This window comes from Panthera tigris, chromosome D3 (assembly GCF_018350195.1).
Source record: "Panthera tigris isolate Pti1 chromosome D3, P.tigris_Pti1_mat1.1, whole genome shotgun sequence".
Taxonomy (NCBI): domain Eukaryota; kingdom Metazoa; phylum Chordata; class Mammalia; order Carnivora; family Felidae; genus Panthera; species Panthera tigris.
In genome coordinates, this window is record NC_056671.1 from 24,075,681 (window position 1) to 24,099,389 (window position 23,709).

At 46.8% G+C, this 23,709-nt stretch overlaps 1 protein-coding gene across 2 annotated transcripts in view; it reads right to left on the reverse strand.

Moving 5' to 3' along the window:
• ZNRF3 (zinc and ring finger 3) overlaps positions 1 to 23,709 on the reverse strand; it is a 152,719-nt gene that overhangs the window by 115,858 nt on the left and 13,152 nt on the right. Inside the window, exon 2 of one of the 2 annotated variants that reach the window (XM_042963072.1) lies at positions 19,118 to 19,225. The exons of the other annotated variant lie outside the window; for it this stretch is intronic. The gene's annotated coding sequence lies outside the window, so the exon portion shown is untranslated. The remainder of the gene's footprint in view (positions 1 to 19,117; positions 19,226 to 23,709) is intronic. 2 annotated transcript variants of the gene reach the window in all.

The window sequence follows — 23,709 nt, forward strand, 5'->3', positions numbered from 1 at the left end:
CAGATGGCACAGGAGGGACAAGATGAAGGAAAGGCAACCGGCTCAGCTCCAGGAAATATGAGGGAGGAAGTCATTCAAACACAGCGGGGTCTCTAAAGCAAACTCCATGCCCCAGGTGGCCCACCAGCCATTGGTGAGTTCTCCCTGAGAGCCTGGCTAAAGAAGCCAAGATTCCAGGGGCTGTTCCCAACTGAGAGAGAGAGCTCACGAGGGAGCCCGTGAGCGAGCTGCATCTAAAAGTGATAGAAAGGGAATAAAAAGGGGATCTCTAAAAACTCTATCACACCCGTTAAAACATCTTGAGCACCTACCATGTGTGGGATATACATGTGCTCGGCTTTCAAGTATTAAAGACACATCAACTACCTGCACGGATGGATATGTGACTCAGCAAGTACAGTAAAATATTAATGGTAGAATATAGGTGTTCACTGTAAAAGCCTTTCACTTTTCCTGTATGTCTGAAATTTTTCTTAATACAATACGGGCACAGGGCACCTGGGTAGCTCAGTCAGTTAAATGTCAGTTAAATGATCTCGGTTCAGGTCACGATCTCACGGTTCATGAGAGCCCCACATCTGGCTCTGTGCTGACAACATGGGGCCTGCTTGGGATTCTCTTTCCCTCTCTCTGCCCCTCCCCTGCCCTTGCAAGCATGCTCTCTCTCTCTCTCCCTCTAAATAAATAAATATGCTTTAAAATAAACAAATAAGGGGTGCCTGGGTGGCTCAGTTGGTTAAGCGGTCCAACTCTTGATTTAGGCTCAGGTCATGACCTCACTCTTGGATTGAGCCCCACAGTGGGGTCTGCGCTGACATCGCAGAACCTGATTGGAATTCTCTCCCTCCCTCTCTCTCTGCCCCTCCCCCACTTGTTCTCTCTTTCTCTCAAAATAAACAAACTTTAAAATAAAAATAAAATATGGGCAAAAGTGTTTTGTAGAAGATGAAGAAAATCAAATATGTAATTTTTTTAAATGGGGGAAAACGAGACACCTAGGTGGCTCAGTCAGTTAAGCATCCAACTTCAGCTCAGGTCATGATCTCACAGTCCATGAGTTCAAGCCTCGCGTTGGGCTCTGTGCTGACAGCTCAGAGCCTGGAGTCTGCTTCGGATTCTGTGTCTCGCTCTCTCTATGGCCCTCCCCCACTCACGCTTTGCCTCTCCCTCTCTCTCAAAAATAAATAAACATTAAAAATTTTTTTAAAAAGGGAGAAAAGAAAATCACCCAGCCTTCCCCTCAAGGAGCTTGCAGGCAATTCACCATGCATGGACAGAGGCATCAGGAGGCCAAGTCACACAGTTTAGAATGACACCAGGTTTTTAGCTTGAGTAACAGACAAGAACTCAAGAGAAACAGATTTGGGAGAAAAAAAGAAAAAACTTGTTTTACATATGTTGGGTTTGGTTGGGATGGCTGTAAGATGCCAAGGTAAACTTCAGTTACAGTGACTTAGTCTGGTAAGTGCTCAGACCCCACTGACCCTGAACTCTGGTGTGGGGCTAACAAGCTGGCTCATGGAGGGCTGCTTTGTCTGTAGATGTCTGTAGTTCTTACCAAGCAAGAAAATGGAATATGGCTCTGATTTTACTCATGGAGGTATATATGGCACAGGGTTTCACTAATGTGTATACAGAACAACTACTAAAGGCAGGGGCAGCAGCTTAAGTTGGCTGATCTTCTGGATGTTCCCATTTGTCTGTGATGAAAAAACATCATTTTTCCAAGTAATCTCTACACCCAATGTGGGGATTTGAACTCACAACCTCGAGATCAAGAGTCACCTGCTCTATCCCAAGCCAGCCAGATGCCTCCTGTGTCTGTGATTTTTATAAAAGCTGCAAGAATCTTCAAGCTAGGGGTAGCATTCAGCTCTATCCTTGGGGAGCCCCCTCCCCCGCCCCAGTGTGATGGCCCTACTCCCCAGCCTCAGGCAAGCCTCTCACGCCCAATGGGGAAGGGACAGTTGAGCTTCCTTTCTAGAGTCACAGAATGACAAAGGCAGCGCACAGACTCCTTGCCTACTTTTTGGTTTGTCTCCTCACCTGGTTCACCCCCTCACCTGCGTCACCCAGGTGTGCTCCAAAGCCTGACTGCCCGCCAGAGGACGCTGCTTTCAAAATCCTCAACAAACCCACCACCCTAAGAAAATCAGCTGCTCTTAACTGAAGCAGTTCGTCTTTCACGGAAAACTCTGCAAGGCCATCTAGGAAAACACTAGCCACTGGCAGCATTCCTGCCCTACCCGGACCCATCAGCCCAGAGTAGAACCCTCCAGATGCCGCGTGCCCTCGGCGGAGCACGCTTCACCTCTCTAAACAAACAGGGGTGTCTTTGTTTAAATTAAAAAAAAAAAAAAAAAAAAAAAAAAAGAACCTGTCTCACAAGCTACGATTACATCAGCAGAGCGCTCTCATTCCCTGCATCAATCCGGGCGGCTCCGGAGGCTTTGAAGCGCCGAGTGCGCGGCGCCCTTTGATCCTGCGGTTCCCGCCTGGGGCAAAGCCGAAACCATCGCGGCGCCCACGCGGGGATCCACCATCCACGACTGGATCGCCCGGCCGGAGCCCATTCGGTCGCCCACCAGCTCCAGCTCCACCAGGACCCAATCCTCAAACCAGGCTACCAGTGCTGGGACACCCAAATGCACAGTGGGTCCCTTATGTTGTGGGGGGAGGGGGAGCTGTCCCTTTGGAGGGGACACCACCAACTTAACATTAACCGCTGTGGAAATAGCCTTGAAATTACGTTTTGAAAATGAATCTCTTAAAGATACTGAAATATTCACAGGAAAAAATGATATGGGTGCTTCTGCTTCAAAATAACACGGTGGGGGTACGGTGCAAATGAAACAAGACCGGCCGGCAGGTTGACAACTTTTAAAGTGAGTTGGGATGAGCACTGGGTGTTGTATGGAAACCAATGTGCCAATAAATTTCATATTAAAAAAATAAAATAAAAATAAAGTAAGTGATGGAGACCGGGGGACAGTGACTACAGGGGTACAGTGTGGATGTGGTTCTGTCTACTTGTGAACACAGGTAACACTTTCTATAAGAACTTGAAACTAACCCTTTGCTATTTTTAAAGGTTATTCTTCATAGATTTTTCATTTAGGAAGGAAAAAAAGCAGTTTGGCACTGGATGGGATGAAGGTAGGTCACATTCACTTTCCTACTGTGCCCCCAAGGCAGTCACTGGAGCTGCCAGGACAGCATGTGGCCCACAGAGCCAGCTTCTCAGTGCAATCCCTGCGAGGCCAGGGGCATCAAGTGTTAGCCCTATCAGGGGCTCTTCACCTGTTTCAGGGCCTCAGACCCCGTTAACAGATAGATAAATATTACAGAGTCCATCTCTCCAGAAAAATAAACACAGCAGAACCTGGAGGAAATAGCAAACCCACCCTCAAAATCTGTTACTCTCAGAAATCAGATTAGAAATGGCTGCTAGGGTAAGCATTCCAGGTTGTTCCATTTGGACAACTCATTCCTCAGAGAGCCATGGGCACATGACCAGCCGCTGGACTCCCAATGCCACCGTGTGGAGCCATAATGGGTCATGGCACACCCCTGCTTCACAAGGCAAATTTTGCTCCATACTGGCCCCATGGCCTTGGGTAAGTTGCCTATCCCCATGTTTTAAAAACAGAGAGCTCCTAATGATGACCTGGCGATGTCACCAGCTCTTTCTGCCACACACTTAACCAGAGAGTAAGAAATGGGAGGGAAAAAAAAAAACAAAAGCCAAGGAGGAAATAGTATAGGGAGACACAACCATGATTCCACCCAAGGGCAGCTGAGCAAGCCACACACAGGTTGGGCACAAAAGAGTTAACTGGGAAAGGGACATGGTCCAGGACTGTGAGGTGTGTTCAAGGCCAGAAGGCAGAGGAAAGGGCTAGGAGAGGGTGGAGAGGGGAAAATAAATCCTTCCCTGCAGGTGGATCCACCTTTGGGGGGTGGGGGGGTGGGGTGTCAAACTGAAAATTCCAGTGAAGACCATCAACCTACCTGAACCCCTCAGAGTTGAGGGTAAGACCACAAACCATGAAAGGGATCAAGGAAACAAAATATATATGAGAATAGCTCAAAAGATGAGAGATGTTTTTTATTATTATTATTTTTAATGTTTTTTATTTATTTTTGAGACAGAGAGGGACAGAGCGTGAGCAGGGGAGAGACAGGAAGAAGGCGAGAAACAGAATCCAAAGCAGGCTCCAGGCTCTGAGCTGTCAGCACAGAGCCTGATGCGGGGCTTGAACTCCCAAACCGCGATATCATGACCTGAGCCAAAGTCGAATGCTCAACAGACTGAGCCACCCAGGCACCCCAAGATGAGAGATGTTCTTAAGAGAAGAACATAGTTGTAACATTGTGAAGAGAGATGCAAGAAATGAGTTGGGACAAGTTTTAAAAATACTAAAATAAGAACCTGAAAAGAAAGAGCAGCTAACTAGAGAACAAAATATCAACAACAGGTTTAAAATGCGTGTATTTGTTAGCTTTCACATTAAAGGGGGTCTGGGTCAGAAATCCTCACTATAGGGGCGCCTGGGTGGCTCAGTCAGTTGGGCGTCCGACTTCAGCTCAGGTCATGATCTCACAGTCCATGAGTTCGAGCCCCTCGTCAGGCTCTGTGCTGACAGCTTAGAGCCTGGAGCCTGTTTCAGATTCTGTGTCTCCCTCTTTCTCTGCCCCTCCCTCACTCATGCTCTGTCTCTCGGTCTCTCTCTCTCTCTCTCAAAAATAAATAAACATTAAAAAAAAGTTTCTTCTAAGTGTACACAAACTGGTTCATTCAACTCCTGATTTGAAAGTACATTAATACTTTCAAACAAACCCTATAAAAACCTCTCTATTCATCATTTTATTTTTGCAAACTCATTTACCAAGTCTTTCATTCCAATTAACAGAAAGATGGTAGGATTTCAGTCCCAGATGTTTTGTATAGCATCCAACTTGGGCCCTACACAGTGCTGGTGAGATACCAAAAGCAGGTCAGAAGGCATGCTTCTGACCTCAGGAGGCTCCTAATCTAGTGAGGAGACAGATACATCTAAAAATGAAAGGACAAAAATAAATAAATAAAACATATTATGAGAGCCAAGGGAGTGACCAGACCAGGCTGCTTCAAGTTCAGAGGCAGCAGAGATGATTATGCACCGCATCAGACCAGAAGGGCTTCCTGGAGGCAGCAGCCCTGAAAGATGGGCAGAATGTAGGCAAAGATGCAAATAAAGGCCAAAGCCTGTTTGAAGAAGCCATGTGACTGGAAGTGAGGGGTTCTATAGTAGGACACCAAATTGCAAAGACAGACTGGGAGCAAAATGCCAAGGGCTATAGAATATTAGGGTAGTAGAAAACAGAATATAAATAAAAAACATACCTACATACATACATACATACATACATACATACAGGGTTTAGACTCTACCTTATAAAGAAAAGAAAAAAAAAAAAAAAAAAAAACAAGAGTTCCTACAGATTTGTGAAGAGGAGCGTGACATCTGGCATCCGAGCAGCAAAATGGGAGAGAGGGTGTGGGGCCCTGAGTGAACCAGATCACTGGAGTGGGGGTGGGGGGCTTCCTGCTAAAAGAGAAATGACCGCCCCTTGATGAACTAGAGCAAACCATGTGCTCAGGCTACCAGTTGTGGTTTTTTTGGTGTGTGTGTGTGTGTGTGTGCGCGCGCGCGCGTGCGTGTGTGTGTGTGTGTGTGTGTGTTTAAACAAAGGGGTGAAGATCAAAAGAAACTGTTTGCAAATGAGAACCCTCCTACTCCTCTGACTTGTCATTTCTATCCCTTTCATCTACCCTCCTGTTTTAAATTCAGGTGAAAAGGAGAGGCATGTAGCCAGTGGACTGCCGGCCTGGCCCTGGATCTGGCCCATGTGCAACTGGGGGCAAATCACAGGGGCTTTCCCAGCTCCCTCCCTCCCCCTCCCCAGCTGAGGAAGGTCAAGGATGGGAATGTCAAGTCCCTTGAAGTACGTGCCAAGTCTGGATCCAGCCCGGGGAAAGACTAAAGCCTACAACTAAGGATTCCTAGAGGTGCAGGCTACCTGTCGATCCCCAACACCAAGATCTTCAACTGTGAGAAAGCCATGATTACAGAGCTCTGCAACCATCTTCCCTCCTTTCCAGTGAGAGAGAAAAAGCATTTATGTTATAAAGACAGCACAGAGAACTCAAAATTAGGAAAGTTCCTGGTCTGCAAGGCAAAAAGGATTTATGTTTATTCAAATATAATTGATCAGGAAGAGTCAACTCATGAACACACTGTCAGAATGAACAGTGGTCAGTGTTCCACTTCTTGCCCTAAAAACAGTTTCCTACCAGGTTTGAGGCACAGAATTAAATGTCATCCTCCATCACTTACTGTAACTTATAGCGCTAAAGGGTAAAGGGTCTAAAATCAGCTTGACTGGGTCGGTACTTCCACACCTGTATCAGCAAGTAGTGAGACCCTGGGTAAGTCATTCCACTTCTTCAAGCCTCAGTTTCCTCATATATAAAATGGGGACAATGGCACTTAACAGCATAGGGCTGTTATGAGGAATAAATGAGATCACTCATGTTGGGTGATTAACGTAATGCCTGGCACATGTCAGCAGTAAACCTTAACCATATGATTTTTTTTTTATAAAGTTGACTTTTATTTTAGAGAGAGAGGGAGACAGAACGAGTAGGGGAGGGGCAGAGAGAAGGGGAGAGAGATAATCCCAAACAGGACACGGGGCTCGATCTCACAAACCATGAGATCATGACCTGAGAGACTAAATCAAGAGTTGGCAGCTTAACCGACTGAGCCACCCAAATGCCCCAACCATGGGATATTTTAAATCTATGGCCCTCGCTCCTTGTCTAAGGGAGCTAGGGAGTAGTGTAATAAGATGTTAAGAAATCCGTATGATAAGGCCATTTCCCGAGCAAAGAGGGACTGGAAAACTCAGTTCAGAAAGAACTTGTGTGGCCCCATCTGTGGGGAGAAACAGGTTGGCATTCTTCGCCAGAATATAACAGCTGCCTCTCCTCCCATCTCACCCCGACCCCTCCTCGGCTGCAAATACTCAAGGATTAAGAAGACATTCAAGCTTTGTTCCGTCTCATTTCTGCTCTGGCATTCTTCTCTTTGGCCCCTTTATCCCAAATGCCATTTCTGCTCAACAGCAAGCCCTACATTAGAGAAATGCCTTGCCCTCTCTCAAGATGCCCCCAACCCTTTACTTCCACCAATCCTGACAACAGAAGTGTGGCAGGAACAGCCAGTCCCACTTTACCAGGGAACCGAGGTTAAGAGAAGTCAAAGCATCACACTGGGTCTAGGCAAGTCCCAAGTGTCAGAACTCAGAACTTCCGAATGGAAAGCCCAATAGTCCTCTGGGCTGCTGAGCTCCAATCTGGAATCAGAGATGAGATTGGTGGCAGCTTTCGTAAGCCAGCAGGGGGCAAGAAGCAGGGCTGGCCGCCTTAGGACCAAGTACAAACACTTCACCTTCACGGGTACAGGGGATACCACCCCCACCGGAGCAGCCCCAGGGAACAGCATGGTCAGAGGGGTTCCTGCTGCCAGGATGGGCCGCTGCATTCCCTTCCCCTTGCTGAGAAATGCTCCTTTCGTGGAGACTTTAAACACACACATATGTGGAGAAAGCCAACTATGAGGCAGGCTGGACGCTGTGAAATATGTGAGGAGGACCAATTAGCCCAGGGGGTTACACAGAAGGCCAGGGGGCTTAATCACAGAGCAAACTCCCTGCAAAAGAAGCACATTCGAGCCCCACTCCAGGTTTCCTTCTTCACCAGGTTTTACCCTTCACCGCTTCTCCCCACACTTCAAAGGAAGTATTTTTGTACAGCCCAGGGAGGAGTGTAAACTGGCCAGCTGCTTCCAAAGCAGAGACGTTAACCCTGAAAGGGCCGCTGGCCTCACAGGGGAGGAGGGAGGAGAACAAGGTCGTGGGGAGCTGAGCGTGAGTCCCCACACTCAGCCAGGCCTGCCCTTTCAGCCCACACCAAGGGCACGGCTCTTCAACCACTACAGAAAGGCAGGGCCTCCGTTCCTCTAGGCACGCAAACAGCTAGTTATAAATACCCTCCCAGGCTGGAGGTTCAAAGGATCCAGCAGTTAGCACTTCAATGGAAACTCCAGCTAACAGAACAGGCCTCTTTCTCGGCGGTCCCTCCCTGAACCAAGCAAGGAACTGAAGGGCCCAAGGCTAGCACAACAAAATCTGCCCCCAGAAGTCCAACTACTTCAGGCTAATCGGCTGAGGGGGAGCATTCTAGCAACAGAGCCCTTTCTAAACAGTGCCCTGCGGAGGGGGCTCCCCTCCCATGCACCCTGCATGGCACACAAGGAAATCTTCCCCAAGGGGCAGCTGAGAATATGAAGACCTGGGACTGTATCAGGGCTTTTTATGAGCTTCTACATACCCCTAAGAGCCTTCGCTCTACTGAGATTAATTATATCCCAAATTCAGATTCAACAGTCTTCAATGACCTTGCCGAAATCTGAGGGATCTGTCCAGGTAAGAGTAAACGAACGTTGCACAGGACACTCCCCTGCTCACCAGTGATTTTAACTTAACAAATGTCCCTGCATAGACCACTGAAAGCACAGCCACCTGGAGGGCTGGCAGATCAGCATGGGCTTCTCCAGAGCACACATACCTTGGTGTCTTCGGGGTTTTTTGTTTTTTTAAATCCCCGGCCACTCCACCTCAAAGGACTCTATTAGAGTCCTCCACAGACTCTACCAGAAACCCTGTGGCATCCCAACAGGCCTCAGGTGGGTGAGGCCCCAGAAACACTCAGGTGGGGCTCAGCTCCTGCCACCTGACTACAAGCTTTGGGGCAATGAGAGGGTGGCAGGCAGGAGGGTGCTTGCCCCATCCCACTAACAAAAGCATCTTAAAATTTACGGACACTGAAAAGTATGCTATAAATAGTTGGTGTTTTGAATGTTGTTGGGTCTCCAGAACAGAGGGGACCTAACAGCTGTGTGGGGCCAGAGCTCTGGCCATCTTGGGGCCACGATTTGGAAATCCTGGCTGGTGTGGTCAAACCATCTTCAAAGGAACACCAAGAGTGTCACATGCTATCTGGAGAGGAGAAAGTCTGTCAAAACTATCAGTCAGGATTTACACACCACAATTCAGCAGAAAAGTGAACAGCACTGAGGGTCCCTTCACGGGAAGTTCCACAATTAAGCAGCAAAAGGGAAAAGTGGCCAGAGTCACCCCCACACCCCAAGTTGTCATGTCTGCCACATTGATGTCTCTGAGACACAACAGGACCTTCCTGATTAGGCACCAGACAACTTGGAGGACTCATTTACTCACTCAACAAACATTTTTTTTAACTTTGCTCTCCTAAGTGCTGAAAATACAAAGAACAAAACAGATAAGCCTTTTCGACAATTTCTAGCAGGGGAGATGGACAGTAAAATGGAAAACAATTGCCAAAAGTGAAGAGGGTGCCTTATAATTTTAAATCTAATTACACTACAGCTTGACATAAAGAGTGAGTACCTAAAAGGAATTATATTCAAGTGACTGAGTTACTTCTAGGCTCTCCAGACGGTAATTACACTTCAAAAGAATAAATACATCTCTACATTCATTTGTTCTTTTGAAATAACTATCCCCGCTGGCTTTCCTAAAACTGGGGAAGTCGGAGGAAGGGCAAAGAGTGGTAAATAAATTTAGACCCTGGGCACTTAACTCTAAACAGAAATGCCTGAGTCAGAAAAGACTTATGGTTAGCACTGCTTTCATGGGGGTGAGGGGGAGGGTTGCATGTGCGTGTTCATGTTCACGTACAAGCGCCCATGTGCATGTGTCAACGGTCACAATTAAAGATGAATTTATTAAAGTTGCTACTAAAACTTTACAGGACTATTTTTAGCCTTTTAAATATTTCAGAAAATCATCAAAACCAGTTGCTAGAATGAATTCTATCTGGGAATACTGTAAGCAGTCCAGATACTCTCCTTGGTCTGTCTTTACCTGAAGCGAGTCCAAAAGACTCCAAGATGACAAGGGACCCCAAAATCACCTCATATGGTGAAGACAGAGAACTAAGGGTCCCTGGCAAGCAGAAAACAAATTGTATTGGTTTTTCCCTGGTAGATGGGGTTGTTGGAGGATAACCACCTTCAAGGATCTAAAGGGCCATTGTGTCTTAGGTGGCTCTATGTTATGGACTGAGATATGTCACCCCAGAATTCATATGTTGAAGTCCTAGCTCCCAGGATCTCAGAGTGTGCCTATCTGGAGATAGGGTCTTTAAGGAGGTGATTAAGTTAAATCAGGTCATTAATCCAATATGGCATGTATCCTTATAAGAAGAGACAATCTGAACACAGACAGTTACAAAGAGATCACACAAAGACACACGGAGAAGATGGCCATCTACAAGCCAAAGAGAGAGGCCTCAGAATAAACCAACTCTGCTGATACCCTGATCTCAGACCTGTAGTGTCCAGAACGGTGAAAAAATAAATTTCTGTTGTTTAAGCCAGCCAGTCTGTGGTACTCTGTTCTGGCGGCCCTAGGACACAAATACTCTCTAGAAGGCAGAACCGGAACCAAGGAGCAGAAGTCTGATTCAGTGTAAGGAAAAAGTTTCTGACAATCAGAGCCCTGCAAAAAGAGGCAAGGGTAGGAGGGATTGGGCTAAGCAGAGCCCCACCCTTAATGCAACAGCAGAGCCTGGGGTCTCATCAAAAGCTACAGAGGCAAGCCCCAGGCTGGGAAGGGCTTAGCTGCTGACAAAATCCATCAGGTAGGTCAACCCCAATTTAAAAAGTTAAAGAAACGAGGAAAGGAAAGGAAAGGAAAGGAAAGGAAAGGAAAGGAAAGGAAAGGAAAGGAAAGGAAAGGAAAGGAAAGGAAAGGAAAGGAAAAAGGAAAGGAAAAAGGAAAGGAAAAAGGAAAGGAAAAGGGAAAGGAAAAAGGAAAGGAAAAAGGAAAGGAAAAAGGAAAGGAAAAAGGAAAGGAAAAAGGAAAGGAAAGGAAAGGAAAAAGGAAAGGAAAGGAAAGGAAAGGAAAGGAAAGGAAAGGAAAGGAAAGGAAAAAAGGAAAAAGAAAAAGAGAAAGAAAGCCCTAAGTCAACACTATGAAATATGACACACAGTTGAAAGAGAATTTAAGCCCCTCATCTCGGAGTCTCCCCTTATAAGGCACCTCACAGGGGTACTATCTCAGCCCTGCTCAAGTCACATTCTTCCTACAGGCAACTAGAGCCTGAAGAACATATTTAATCTTTTGTGCATTAACCAAGGTAGACAAACCTGAAAAATGCACAACCATTCAACTCAGCCCAGCACCTCCAAGGCAGAAGGCACCCCAAACCCAGCAGCCGAACCCACAGCCTAAGAGTCAGAGTCGGGGAGGACAGCCATCCCCAAACCCCGGATACTGACAAGGCTGGCAGATCAGCCAAGAGCATTCTTCCAACTCGGGGCGGGGGGGGGGGGGGGGGGGGGGGGGGGGGGGGGCGTGGGGGGAAGCAGAAGAGATTGTTGCCTGTGAACATGTGTTAAAAACAAGAGCAAGTCTAATGAAAAGTCATTTAGGGCTTCCCAACTGCCAGGACACTCCTCTATCTTATCTTCCCACCCCTTGCCAGGTCCCCATAGCTTGCTAAATCGCAACAAAGGCATGCCTTCTCCATCGCTAAAGGACAGGCTGCTTGGGGCTGGTGCCGGGCTTGCTCTAGTGTCACACCCACTTGGAGGGTATTTCTGCTCAACTCCATGGATCACCCCGTCCCAGCAACTAAATTCCTCAAAAAGAAGCACTGTTTCTTGGTTCTTTTATACTATCATACTATACAGCTCCCCATCCCTTCACCCAAGTACAGAGAAGACTACAAGCCTACAGAGCTGAAATGGAAGAAACAAGTCCTATCACGGGTGAAAGGCATTCAGGCCATGGTGGTGATGACCATATCCCAGGGGCCCGTGGGAAGCGATAAATTAACACTCTTAGCTTTCCATGAATGCAATTCAATGGGATACCAACTGGCCATGCACAGACCCTACCCAACTTAATAGCAGCTAGCTACTAGAGTGGAGCTAGCAGGTATTTGAGAAAAGGAGTCCAGTGATCAAGTATATTTGGGAAATGCCAGGTTGAATAGAGTTCATTTAGACTCCTTTTCAGCAGGATTTCTCAGAGTCATTAATTCACTACTGTGCCATCTAAATCTCCAAGAGGGAATGATGATAAACAGCATTCTCAAAGTCAGCTCACCACAGAACCCTTTCCAAAGCATTCTGCAGGGCTGGAGTTCTTCAGAAGACACCTTGAGAAAAGCTCATCTTGAGGCATAATCCACAGAAATCTACATTTGGCCTTAGAAAGTGTACCTCTATTCTAATACAAGTGCACCCAAGGTCCTAAAAATTCACAACATTCCTAAGCCAAAATAAAACAAGCCACCCAGTAAAGACCCAAATCAGCAAGAGCTGGAAAACTGTGTCTGGGAGCCTAGACCATCTTTGTCAATCCCAAAAGAACTGTCTTACTGGAACAACAACAAAGGCAACGCAGCCTCAGCCTCTCTCCCCTGGAGTGTTTGCTCTGCACCTGACATCTTTCCTAGAGACAGAGAAGCAATAACTGAGTGCTTTGGTTGAGAGGAGAGCTCCTTGATCCCCAGATGTAATCCAGCACAGCTAAGAGATAAGGATCAAGCCTTTAAAAAAAAAAAAAAAAAAACATAAAAAAAGTTACTTAAGCAGAAAGGAATAAAGGTCACAAGGGGCTGAAACTAGGAGAGGGAGGGGAAGATGAAAACAAAATTAAACATTCTAGAGAAAATTCCGCCTGGCCCAGTTCATTTTGCACCTCTTGCCCTAAATAAAAAAAAGCTGACTAGTGCTTTGGTCCTGGCTAGAGCAAGCAACATTTCTGGAACAACTTCACCTTGGTTACATATTTCTACATTAAACATTCCAAAGTTGCTAAAGGCCTCCCAGGAGCATCTGCTCCTGTTTCTCGGGAGGGAGTTAGTTCCTGTGGAAAGTGTTTGTTTAGTTTGATTACAACTTTGAAGAGGGGTAAGAATTCTGGCCCAGAAGAATTTAATGGCCAGGCACTTCTCTTACATAATTTGTAAACAAACAGAGTTTATCCCAGTGTGGCTCATTTGGCTCAATGGCTGGATTTAGGAAAATATATTCCTCATTCATCTGGGAGAAGCCACAGTAAGGCCTGTCAATAACCAGAAAAATGTCCAAACCAGCCAGTCACTCTATTGCCTAATCCTGACGGACCTTGAAATCTCTCTTCTGAAACCCAGGACTGTCAACAGATAGAGTCCCAACTTCAGTTATGGGTTATGGGCAGAACCTGAAAAGCAGCTGATGAATCGCTCCCCAGAAGTTTCTACACACTCGTGGTATATAAAAAAACCCTGGGGGGTGGGGGGGAGGGGGGCGGCCACAACAGCAGATTTCCCCAAGGTGTCATGAAAGGTTGAGTGTATGGGTGGAGAGCAATTTGTTACTAATAACAGTTAAAGGCCAAAGTTGGCATGTAATTTATTTATCTTTAATAAAATGAATTCAAGGTTGTCACTAGAACTTGTTACTTACTCCCTTACATTCCAGACTGCTCTCGGGGGTAGGAAAGCACAGCCCCTGACTGAGCCCCAGGCTGCTGTGATTACAAACCATGCTGCTGGAGAACTCGAGGCCAGGGAGGTCATGTCATCAAAAATCTGGCCCTACACATGGACATCATCTACCACGAGTGGCTGTAAGATCCCCTGGTCTCTATAATAAAAGGCAAACACCTTTTGCTGGCATGCAGGACCCCTCCCCCAGTCCATCGCCTACTGGCCTCTGAAGTTCGCTTCCCTCCCAGATTCTCCAGTTTGAGTGATTCCCCCCTTCCTGTTCCTGCCCCGCAGGAAGCCCCTAAGCATACATATCCTCCCTCCAGGAATCTCACCCAGCCCCCACACCCAGTTTACAGATGTGGGGCTGAGGCTCAGTTTAGCTGGCTCCCATTTAAGTGTCAGATTGGGGAGCGGGTCAGGTCTCCTGTCTCCCAGCCATGGCCTCGCTCGGCCTCGCCTTCCTCCTTCCGCTGCCACAGCACATTCCACAGTAGGCCACCTCCAGATCTACTAGAGAAAGCCCCATTGGATGCCAACCCAGCCTGGGTCGCAGCTTTCCCCCCAACAAGTGTAGGTAGGGGTGACTCCAGCCCAGCCTTCTTTAAACCCAGGTGGAGGCCCACCCCCAGGATCTGCTCAGCATTTCTAGGTGCTTTCCCTCAGCCGTGGGCTCATGGTCCTCAGCCCACGCACATTATAATGCCACCATCTCAGGGATACATTCCATCTTTCCCACTCGCCCATGAGCCCACCCCTACAGATAATCAGGAAGAAGCCCGCCGTGATTCTGTGAACACTATCCAGAAAATGTCATGCCCCACATCCATCAAAACGCTCCAGGAAAGAGGGCATTAAGCTTGGCCAGACACACCTTTAAATAACCAAAGCCTACTGCAGACTTCCTCGCCTTCATTCTGAGAATATAGGACCAAGACAAACCACAAAAAACAGCTTGGGATGGTTCAGATCCACGGGGGAGGACAAAGCACGAAGTTATTTCACTTTGTTCCCTCAGTACCTTCAGATCCAAAATCTAATGGAGATGCAAATTTCATCAAAATCATTGGGAAAATTAGGAAGTACATGTGCTAAAAAGAAGGTGCTTTTCCTTTTCGCTAAACTACATTTCTAGGAACCTAAGCACACAGATCCGATTTGCATAATCGTTCTATACCCAGCAAGAGCAAATTTCAGTTTGACTGTTTTCTGAGAAAATTAGTACAGCGAAAACCATCCTGGTCTCAGGGCAGGGTCTGTGGTAGGGTTAGTTAACAAGCTGTCCAACAGGAAGCCCCCAGGACAGGTCAGTGCCTAGAGTCCTTGGCTCCTGGTCGCTGTCCGTTCCCAGAGGGCAAGTTTCCACAGAGACTTAAGATCAGGAAGCGCTTCAGAGCTTTGGAAAGTGGTTCAAAACCAAACAGTGTTCTTCAGACAAATGTGCCTAAAAAGCCCAACTGAGCCACTAGGTCCTTGCCTGGGAACCAGTGATCTGCACTAGACCATTAACTTCATCTCTGCTCTCTGCCCAGACAGATCTAATCGCCAATTTAAAAACCCCAAACTGTAATCACGGGTCCTATCACTGTATTATCAATGCAGGCTTTCCCTGTCTTGAGCAAAACAAATTGCATCTAACTGACCGCGCATCCAGCAATCCAGCTAAGCTGGGGGAAAGAGTACGAACGCGGAACAGATTTGCTCCCATTCCTAGTTCTGATGGGAGGCGGGGCAGACACATCCCATATGACCTGGGGCAAACTTATGCTCCTTAAGAATTGCTGGAAAATGCAAACATCACCACATACAGGCCCAGTGGTACTTATTCAACCGTCTTGGACTTCTTTCTGCCCAAATTTTGCTAGCTAGTGATGGCCCACTTATCCCCTCCAGAGTAGACTTGCACACTAATGGGTCACAACACTGCTTTGAGATGGGCTCCCAGGTGCTACTGCCTCATCCACAGCATGGCCAGCGTGCGCCCTGGACCAAGGGACAAAAGAATGCCACCAAGATGCCCACAAGAAGGTAAATAAGCATATGGGGCGCATGGCTGACTCTGTCAGTTAGGTGTACAACTTTGGATTTCGGCTCAGGTCATGATCTCACGGTTCATGAGGTAGAGTCCCGTGTCGGGCTCTGTACTGGCAGTGTGAAGCCTGCTTGAGATATTCTCTCTCTCTTTCCCCCTCTCTCTGCCCCTCCCCAGCTCACTCTCTCGCTCTCTTTCAAAGTAAATAAACAAATTTAAAAAACAAAACAAAACATATGAAACTTGTCAGGGGTTCTTTGGAAAGAAATCTGGGCTTCAATTAATTCTCAGTTAACTCTATGGAACCAAGTGAAATGGCATACTGCCTTCTTTCTCTCTCTCTCTCTCTCTCTCTCTCTCTCTCTCTTGTTTACCCTTCTTCTGAACTATCCTTTCAATCAGTTGCTGTTTTAGCTGAATATAAGCTACTTTTAATGTGAGGTTAAACATGCTACTTACAGAAAGCATGGGTACCAAAGCTGAATATAAATGACCCACTCTAGTGCTGCCCTCAAGCAGAGATAAATAAAAAATTAACATTATTTTCATGGTCCAAAAGTAGTCAGAGCAACCTCTTAGTTTCAAATCAAAAGCGTATTTAAAAAACACCCACTTCCCACCAAAAGCTCATGAATGCAACAAAAAAGACACAGAAATGACCTGAAATCTACCTTAGAGAAAGGCTTATTTGGGTTCATAAGTATATAAGGACAGCAGCCCCACTGGCTTTCATCAACCAGTTCAACAAGTGAAAGTGTGTTAACCTCCATTCTGGACCGTACACTGTGGACAGGGAGAAAATTCTACCACACAGCCATCCTCACAGTTTGCAAAGGGGTGGGGGATGTGGAGAATGGGACTTAAGTTTCAAGACAGCCAATGACAGAGCAATGAAATTCTGCAGAGAAAAAAAACAGGGTCTGTAATCAAATCTGAACATGGCGCTGGGCTGGAAAACCAAATCAAAGCAAAATCTTATCAACAAATCCCCATGGAACCAGACCATGAGAAGGCACGGACACCATCTGGGCACTGTGGGGAACAAAAGGATCACCACCTGCTCCCTCAGCAAGTCGCCTGTACATTCTCAAGGACCATAAAGCTCTCATGTACAAGAGACCAGAAAAATTAGGGGAAAATCAGATAAGATTAAAATAATAGTCGAAGGGATAGCACAAAGCAATGCAAGATAAACTATCAAATGAAGTGTGGCTCTGCCATTTTGCATCTTGGGGTTTCTTGTGAAAATGACTTCAGGGAATCTTTCTCCAGGTGGCAATTAACATTTTAGCTCAAATTCCTCCAAGGGACAGGGAGGGGGTAGGGAAGTAATCAGTGTGACTCAAAGACTGCCTAGCACGGGAGTAAGCACTCAAGACATATCTGCTGGGTGAAAGAATGTAAAAACCCAAGCCAATGGCTCTGCCCTAGGCCCCTGCTAAGCAGTAGCACATCTCTCCGCTGTAGCTGCCAAGTTTACCTGGTTTACCTGACAATCTGATAGCTGCTTTACCTGACTGTCTCTCCCGCAGGACTGTGAAGTCCTCGAGGGTGACAATTCTATAGCAGCAACAGTCACCAGTGCTAACATGTATTGAACATTTACTGTGTAACTTACATATATTATCTCACTTAATCCTCACAATCCTTTGAGGTACAATCTATACTGTCCCTTGTTAGAAATGAGCAAACAGGTTCAGGAAGGTTGGGTGACCTGGCCAAGATCACAAGGCAGTGGCGGAGCCAGGATGCAAACACAGGCCTGTCTGGCTCCAGGGATGTGCTATCCATCCCTGTGTCCCTTGCATGGCGACAGCCTGGTCAGCTCTGACTCTCAGAACACAACACACTGCAGATTTTAGCTTCAAGAGGTTTTCTTATCTGTAAGAGGTTAGCGGATCACCATTGGATTTGCCAGCCTCAAACTGCCTTACAGTGAGGTTATAAACACACTCTTGAGATCCAGGTCAGCTCTCCATTCGCTAGCTGTGTTAAGACCTCTCTGCAGGGACGCCTGGGTGGCCCAGTCGGTTAAGCATCCAACTTTGGCTCAGATCATCTTGCGGTTCGTGAGTTCGAGTACCACATCAGGCTCTGTGCTGACAGCTTGGAGCCTGGAGCCTGCTTCAGATTCTGTCTCTCTGCCCCTCCCCATCTTGTGCTCTGTCGCTCTCTCAAAAATAAATAAACATTAAAAAAAAAAAAAAAAAAAAAGACCTCTCTGCACCTTGGAGTCCTTACTTAAAAAGAAGAGGAATAAAACCTCTGTTGTTCAGAATCCTCTCGAAGATCTAGTGAGACAGTGGAAAGCCCCAAGGACAGTGTCTAACATGGTATTCATTCACTCATATGTTTCACCAACCATCTATGTGACCTTCAGCCCTAACAGGCTTCCATGTAATAGGAGACAGAGCCAGCAATGATGGCGGCAGCCATGGAAAGTTCCGGGCTTCTGTCAGACAGGTCCAGGTAAGTAACAACAGCCCAGAGTTCAATAACTTGGATTGTTTCACAAGCAGAATGTTTACCCAGAGTCCAGGCTAGAGAATCCACCGTCCTCTGTTCTGTCATTTGTTTTGATTGGTACAAAGTTTTCTTTTCCTTTTTCTTGATGGTTTAACAAATCTGCATCGCAGCTCTGTTTTTCCCATCCCTGAGACTGAAGTCTATGATTCTCTATTACTTTCAGCCAACAAGTCTAGCAGAGCCAAATGGAGCAAGCCTACAAAGATCAGGAGAGAGTACTGTCTATCTGTGTTTCCTGCCCCAGCTACGGCACTATCTGCTGAAGTTACATTCTAACATAACTTGCCGAGGCCTGGTCACCGTGCGCAGGCAGAGGAGGACATCACAGCCTGGTCATCCATAAAGAGACACCTCCACACACATTGCCCGGATCTCCACACTGATCTGAACGCTTTCAGGTCAGCCAGAGAGCAGATTCCTGAGCCAAATCCGAAAAAAAACTCAGCCTCTAGAAAGTCAAGGGACAAACAGAAGTGTCTTGAGCAATCCCAAGCAGGCAGGATGATACAGAGAGGTGGCCTTTACCAAAGAAGCTAAAGGAAGGGTCAACCTTGTGTGAATGCAGCCAAAGAGCCTTCGCCAAAGCTGCAAAGGAAACAAAAATAAACCAACAGGATAAAAGGAAGGCTGTTGCATGAGGAAGAACTTTTGCTCTAGTTAAAAAAAAAAAGAGAGAGAGAGAAGAAAAGAAAAGAAAAAGAAAGCACACACTGAAATGATCTAAAGCTGCCTATAAATATTTGGGAACATCAAAGGCGGTCCTGTTAAATTAAAAATGCTGTCACACAGATAGGAACTAGCCTCTAGCACTGCCAGCTTCAACATGTGAGCCTGTGATCTGAGGAGTGAGGGCTCAGCTCCTCAAGAAATCTGATTCACTAAAGAAAAAAGTGAGCGAGCAGTTGAGTTTTAATAAGGGCATTAAATACCTTAGGAATGAGCTAATTAGGGTTTAACTCTTTCAAGATTGTCCGGGCTCTTAAGAATGGTGTAAAGGAAAAGCTCCCTCCAGAATCTAGTTAAATCGGCCTCGAAACCTGCAATGTAAAAGAAAAGTATTAAAATAGCACCTTAGGACTTCAAAGCTGGTAAATCCCACCAGGTCCCCTCAGACTGTTGGCAGAGGCCGAGTGCAGAGAAAAGAGGACGCTAACTCAGAACCGTTCTCTGAGGTGAGGTTACAGCACTTGTTTATTTAGAGGGTTTTTTTTTCTCCTACTTGAACTAGATAAGAGCGAGCTCACTCTCTAATACCAGGTTCATGCTGCCCTATGAGTCTGCCCTTCACCCAAGTCACTTTGAGGGTGCTGAGCAAGAAGCTCTCCATCTACCCACCAGGCTACCTTCCTTGCGTGCCACACGAGAAATTACAGCTGAGCCTCTGCGGACACGCTCAAGGTCACTACGGGAAGTCACCCAACAATTTCCCTGCATGCATTCTGGATCAGAATCCTAAGGAAACCGGGAAGAGTCCCCAGTTAGGAAAGTTCCATCAGGACAGCAGATCCTTTCAGGACCAAGACTCTTGGGCCTTGACATAGAAAGAAGTGTAACCTCAGAGACAGCAAGGAGAAAAGCTCACCTGCACAGAAGGAGAAGGGGCATCATCTTTCCATCACCCAGTCTCAGGAATGTGAGAGAAGGGGGTAGACAGAGATGAAAACTACCTTCTCCATTCAAGGAGAGGAATGCACAGCCCAGTCTTGGCAGAGGGTGGTGGGGGAAAGTAAAAAAAAAAAAAAAAAAAAAAAAAAACCTACAATGCACTCCTATCATTCCCATTTTTAGAAAAAGTCAATGTGTCTAATTTGAGGGTTAAGATTAATAAAGTATTTGCTTTGGCAAAATTGCACACTGGATCAAACCAAGTGCTGAAGTCACTTGTGCTTGCCACAGGCCCCACATAATTAGGCCCCCAGAGCACAGCCTTAGTATATCACAACATTCCACGTGCCCTGGCCGGATCCAGAGGAGCAATCAACCACCCCGCTTTCCTTCGGAGCAGTGGTGCCCGTATGCAGGCCATGTGGCCTCAGGAACAACAGACAGGCTTGCCTAGAAACACAGCCTCCTCTACACACAACTTGCAGTTCACATGTACGTGTGTGCGCGTGCGCACACATGCCTGTCCCACAGAGCAGAGCTCAGGGTACAGATGATGATCTAGCTGCAGGGTGTAGGGGTGAGCGGACGAAGCAGCAGCACAGTGTACCTCCTGGGAAACAGGTGAAAGAGGGAACCGGGGCCCAGGGAGGAACAAGCAACCTGAGCCTCTTGCACAGCGCTTAAATGCCACTCTGGGGAGCCCCTGGGCCCCCACCTGGGGAGAAGAGATAACGGTAAGTGGTCAGACACTGAGTGTGTTAAAAACAACCACAACCCCATTTTACGATTTCTTCTCAATGACTAGCACCTTTGGATTCTTTCCACTTGATAAGCTACCACTCTAGAATAAAAATTTAGAACGACAGCACGTTAGGTATAGGTGAGGACCGACATAAAACGATGTAGGCTATTTTCTTCATCAGCAGCCTCACTGTCACTAAACACAAATTGTGTGCTGTGAGTACCTCATCTAACCCTCACAACAACTCCAGGGGAGACTTAGCTCCATTTTACAGATGAAGAAACAGACACCCAGGGAGGCAAAGTCGCGTTTCCACAGCAGGTAATTGGGTTCAAACCCAAAGCAGTCTCTCCCATCAGCAAAGGAAATCCAGGACCACTCCTTCTGCAAAATTTACAACATGCTTTAAGGAACGTGGCAAACTTTGGGTATCTACGTAGCGAAGCTGAAAGCTGTTGCTCCCAACAGCCGTGTCAGTGTTCGATGACACGGAAGTGTCCTCCCGCTTGTCTTAAGTGCAGTTAGCTCAAGGTTGTAGCTGTAACACAGAACTAAGGAGAACTTACACCCAAATCAGGTTAGAATCCAAAAGTTAAACTGTAAGTTTTTCTTAGGAATACACGTGTATCTTCTCCCATACAATGGTGGTGTCACTTCTGCTCCACAAAAAGCCTACCCATGTAATTGCTGAGGTACCCAAAGTTTGGGGACCCCACTCGAGTCAGCTCATCTCTTGAGAGCTAACACAAAGCAGAAAAGCGGCCAGAGCAGAGATCAAGAATCTGCATACTAGGGCACCTGGGTGGCTCAGTCGGTTGAGCGTCCGACTTCGGCTCAAGTCATGATCTCACAGCTCGTGAGTTCGAGCCCCGCATCGGGCTCTGTGCTAACAGCTCAGAGCCTGGAGCCTGCTTCCGATTCTGTGTCTCCCTCTCTCTTCTGCCCTCCCCCTCTCGCGTTTTCTCTCTTTCTCTCTCTCTCTCAAAAATAAATAAACATTAAAAAAAATTATTTTTAAAGAATCTGCATACTAAACTCCCTATGTGCCCCTGATATCTTGTTTCCCAGTGTTACACAGAATTCTAACCAACACGGTTCCCTGGTTTTCTAGGAATGGACAAAAATCAGAAACAGCATGTAAGAATTGCTGAGAGAGAGGCGAAGAGGGAATAACACAAAGGTGCCATATCAGCCCACAGGGAGACGGCCTCATGCAATGAACAATTCCAGGGGGTGCCCCAATGTATCTGGGGTCCATATTATGACCAATTTACAGCAAATGAAAGCCACGTATCTTGAGGAAGTAAAGCTGTTCCTAATTCACACAAGACCCTTCAGGCTGGAGTGGGGAAATATCAAAAGATTGAGACACCAGCCCCACCCTGAAGGAGGATCCAATCTAATGGGAGAGTCACACAGCTGACCCCAAGTCAGCAAACAAAGTCTAAATGTGTGGTCAGCCTCCCCTTGTGAATTATTAAGTTTCTAATGGGGGGCGGGGGTTGTTGCTTTTTTCTATTTTGAGCCTTGAAGGCAAGGCCCCACAACACAAGACTGCCTGAGCTGTTGAGCCTGTGAAAGTCCCAGCCTCCTCCAGCAGCTCAGCTCTCCTGTCCAGAAATGCTAGGACGACTCAGTCGGTTAAGCGTGTGACTTCGGCTTAGGTCATGATCTCACGGTTTGCGGGTCTGAGCCCCATGTCAGGCTCTCTGCTGACAGCTCAGAGCCTAGACCCTGCTTCGGATCCTTGGTACCCCACCCCCTCTCTGCCCCTCCCCCTCACTCTCTCTCTCGCTTTCAAAATTAAATAAACATTAAAAAAAAAAAAAATGCTAGGACAGCGGATGATGCCCACGAGTCCCATCCTGCTCCGCCAGCCTGGGTCCCATCTGGCTTACTAGACCTGATCAGTTCCCTTCCGGACACTTCACCGCACAACACCAGGCACCGCAGAATTAGTCGTGCAAGACCACCATCTGCAAAGGGGCAAACAGCATTCCAGTGTGGGGTGCCAGGGGCACACCCCTCCTCCTCCTGTCCTAACTCAGCCTGCCAAAGCTTAACAGCTAGGCATCTGAAGGTACCACCACTGGGTGATGGCATTCACAACCACGGTCTTTGTTGAGTACAGGAGAATAAGTAGGGGAGAGGATAGGCCTTCCTGGGATGGGGAGAAGAGGGGAATGAAGATAAAGAGCTGGGGGACGGAGGGTCCCCCAACCATCCTCTGCCTCATTCTTCTTTTCCTCCCCTTTCTCTAATCAGCCGTCACTAGGTTAGAGTTATCAGAGGGCAAGGGATGTTGGCAGGGCGTGAGAGGAGGGGGTTGGTAATATTAGGAGAGAGGAGATTCCCTATTTACCTTGCAGCAAGTAGGGAAGACATCTACACATGGAAGATCTGCCATAGAACTTCCACAGTTTCACAAGAGGACCATTAAAACAGCCTTGCAAAAGTAAATTAAGAAAATTAATTAATGTTATCTAAGCATGTAGTTGAGAATTCTAGAGTTTTCCACAACATCTTCCTACAGGGCCACCTATGGGGAATAATTTCACTTAGAACATTCAAAACTCTTCTGCCCCCATCCCACTGCTGTTTTAGAGCCTCCCCCTTCCAAAAACAAGGTTGGCATGGCAACCCCGGCACCAGTCACCGTGGTCCCTAACCACATCCGCCAGGGCTTGGCATGCTGAGGCGTGTGCCAACTCCGTTGTCTGTAGGGCACTCCTGGCCACAGTGCACGGCAAGCTATAATCAAGTCAGAAACCATCGCATTCGTATAGAACTCGGCTCAACATAAATATTCATTAAATGTGAAAACCTATGGTGATGCAATCTTGAGACTGCAAATTTAAACACAAGAGTCAGGAAATGCAAAAATTACCACTGCCACTGCAACTTGAAATCACCCACACGGCACATTTAATGCCACAAGCGAGTTTCTTATGTGTCCTAGAGATTTAAACCTAATAACACCAAAATTTCAAAACTACACATTAGGTGCTTGTTTAGTTCCCTGGGTGACATTCACTAATAGGCATTGGAACATTTCCAGAGTGGATATGCCAGGAAGGGGCACAGAAACCCTCTACTATAAGTGAAATATAACACATCACGGGTACACTCTAGAATCTTCCCGACAGTCCCAGGGCCCATATCATAGCCACTATT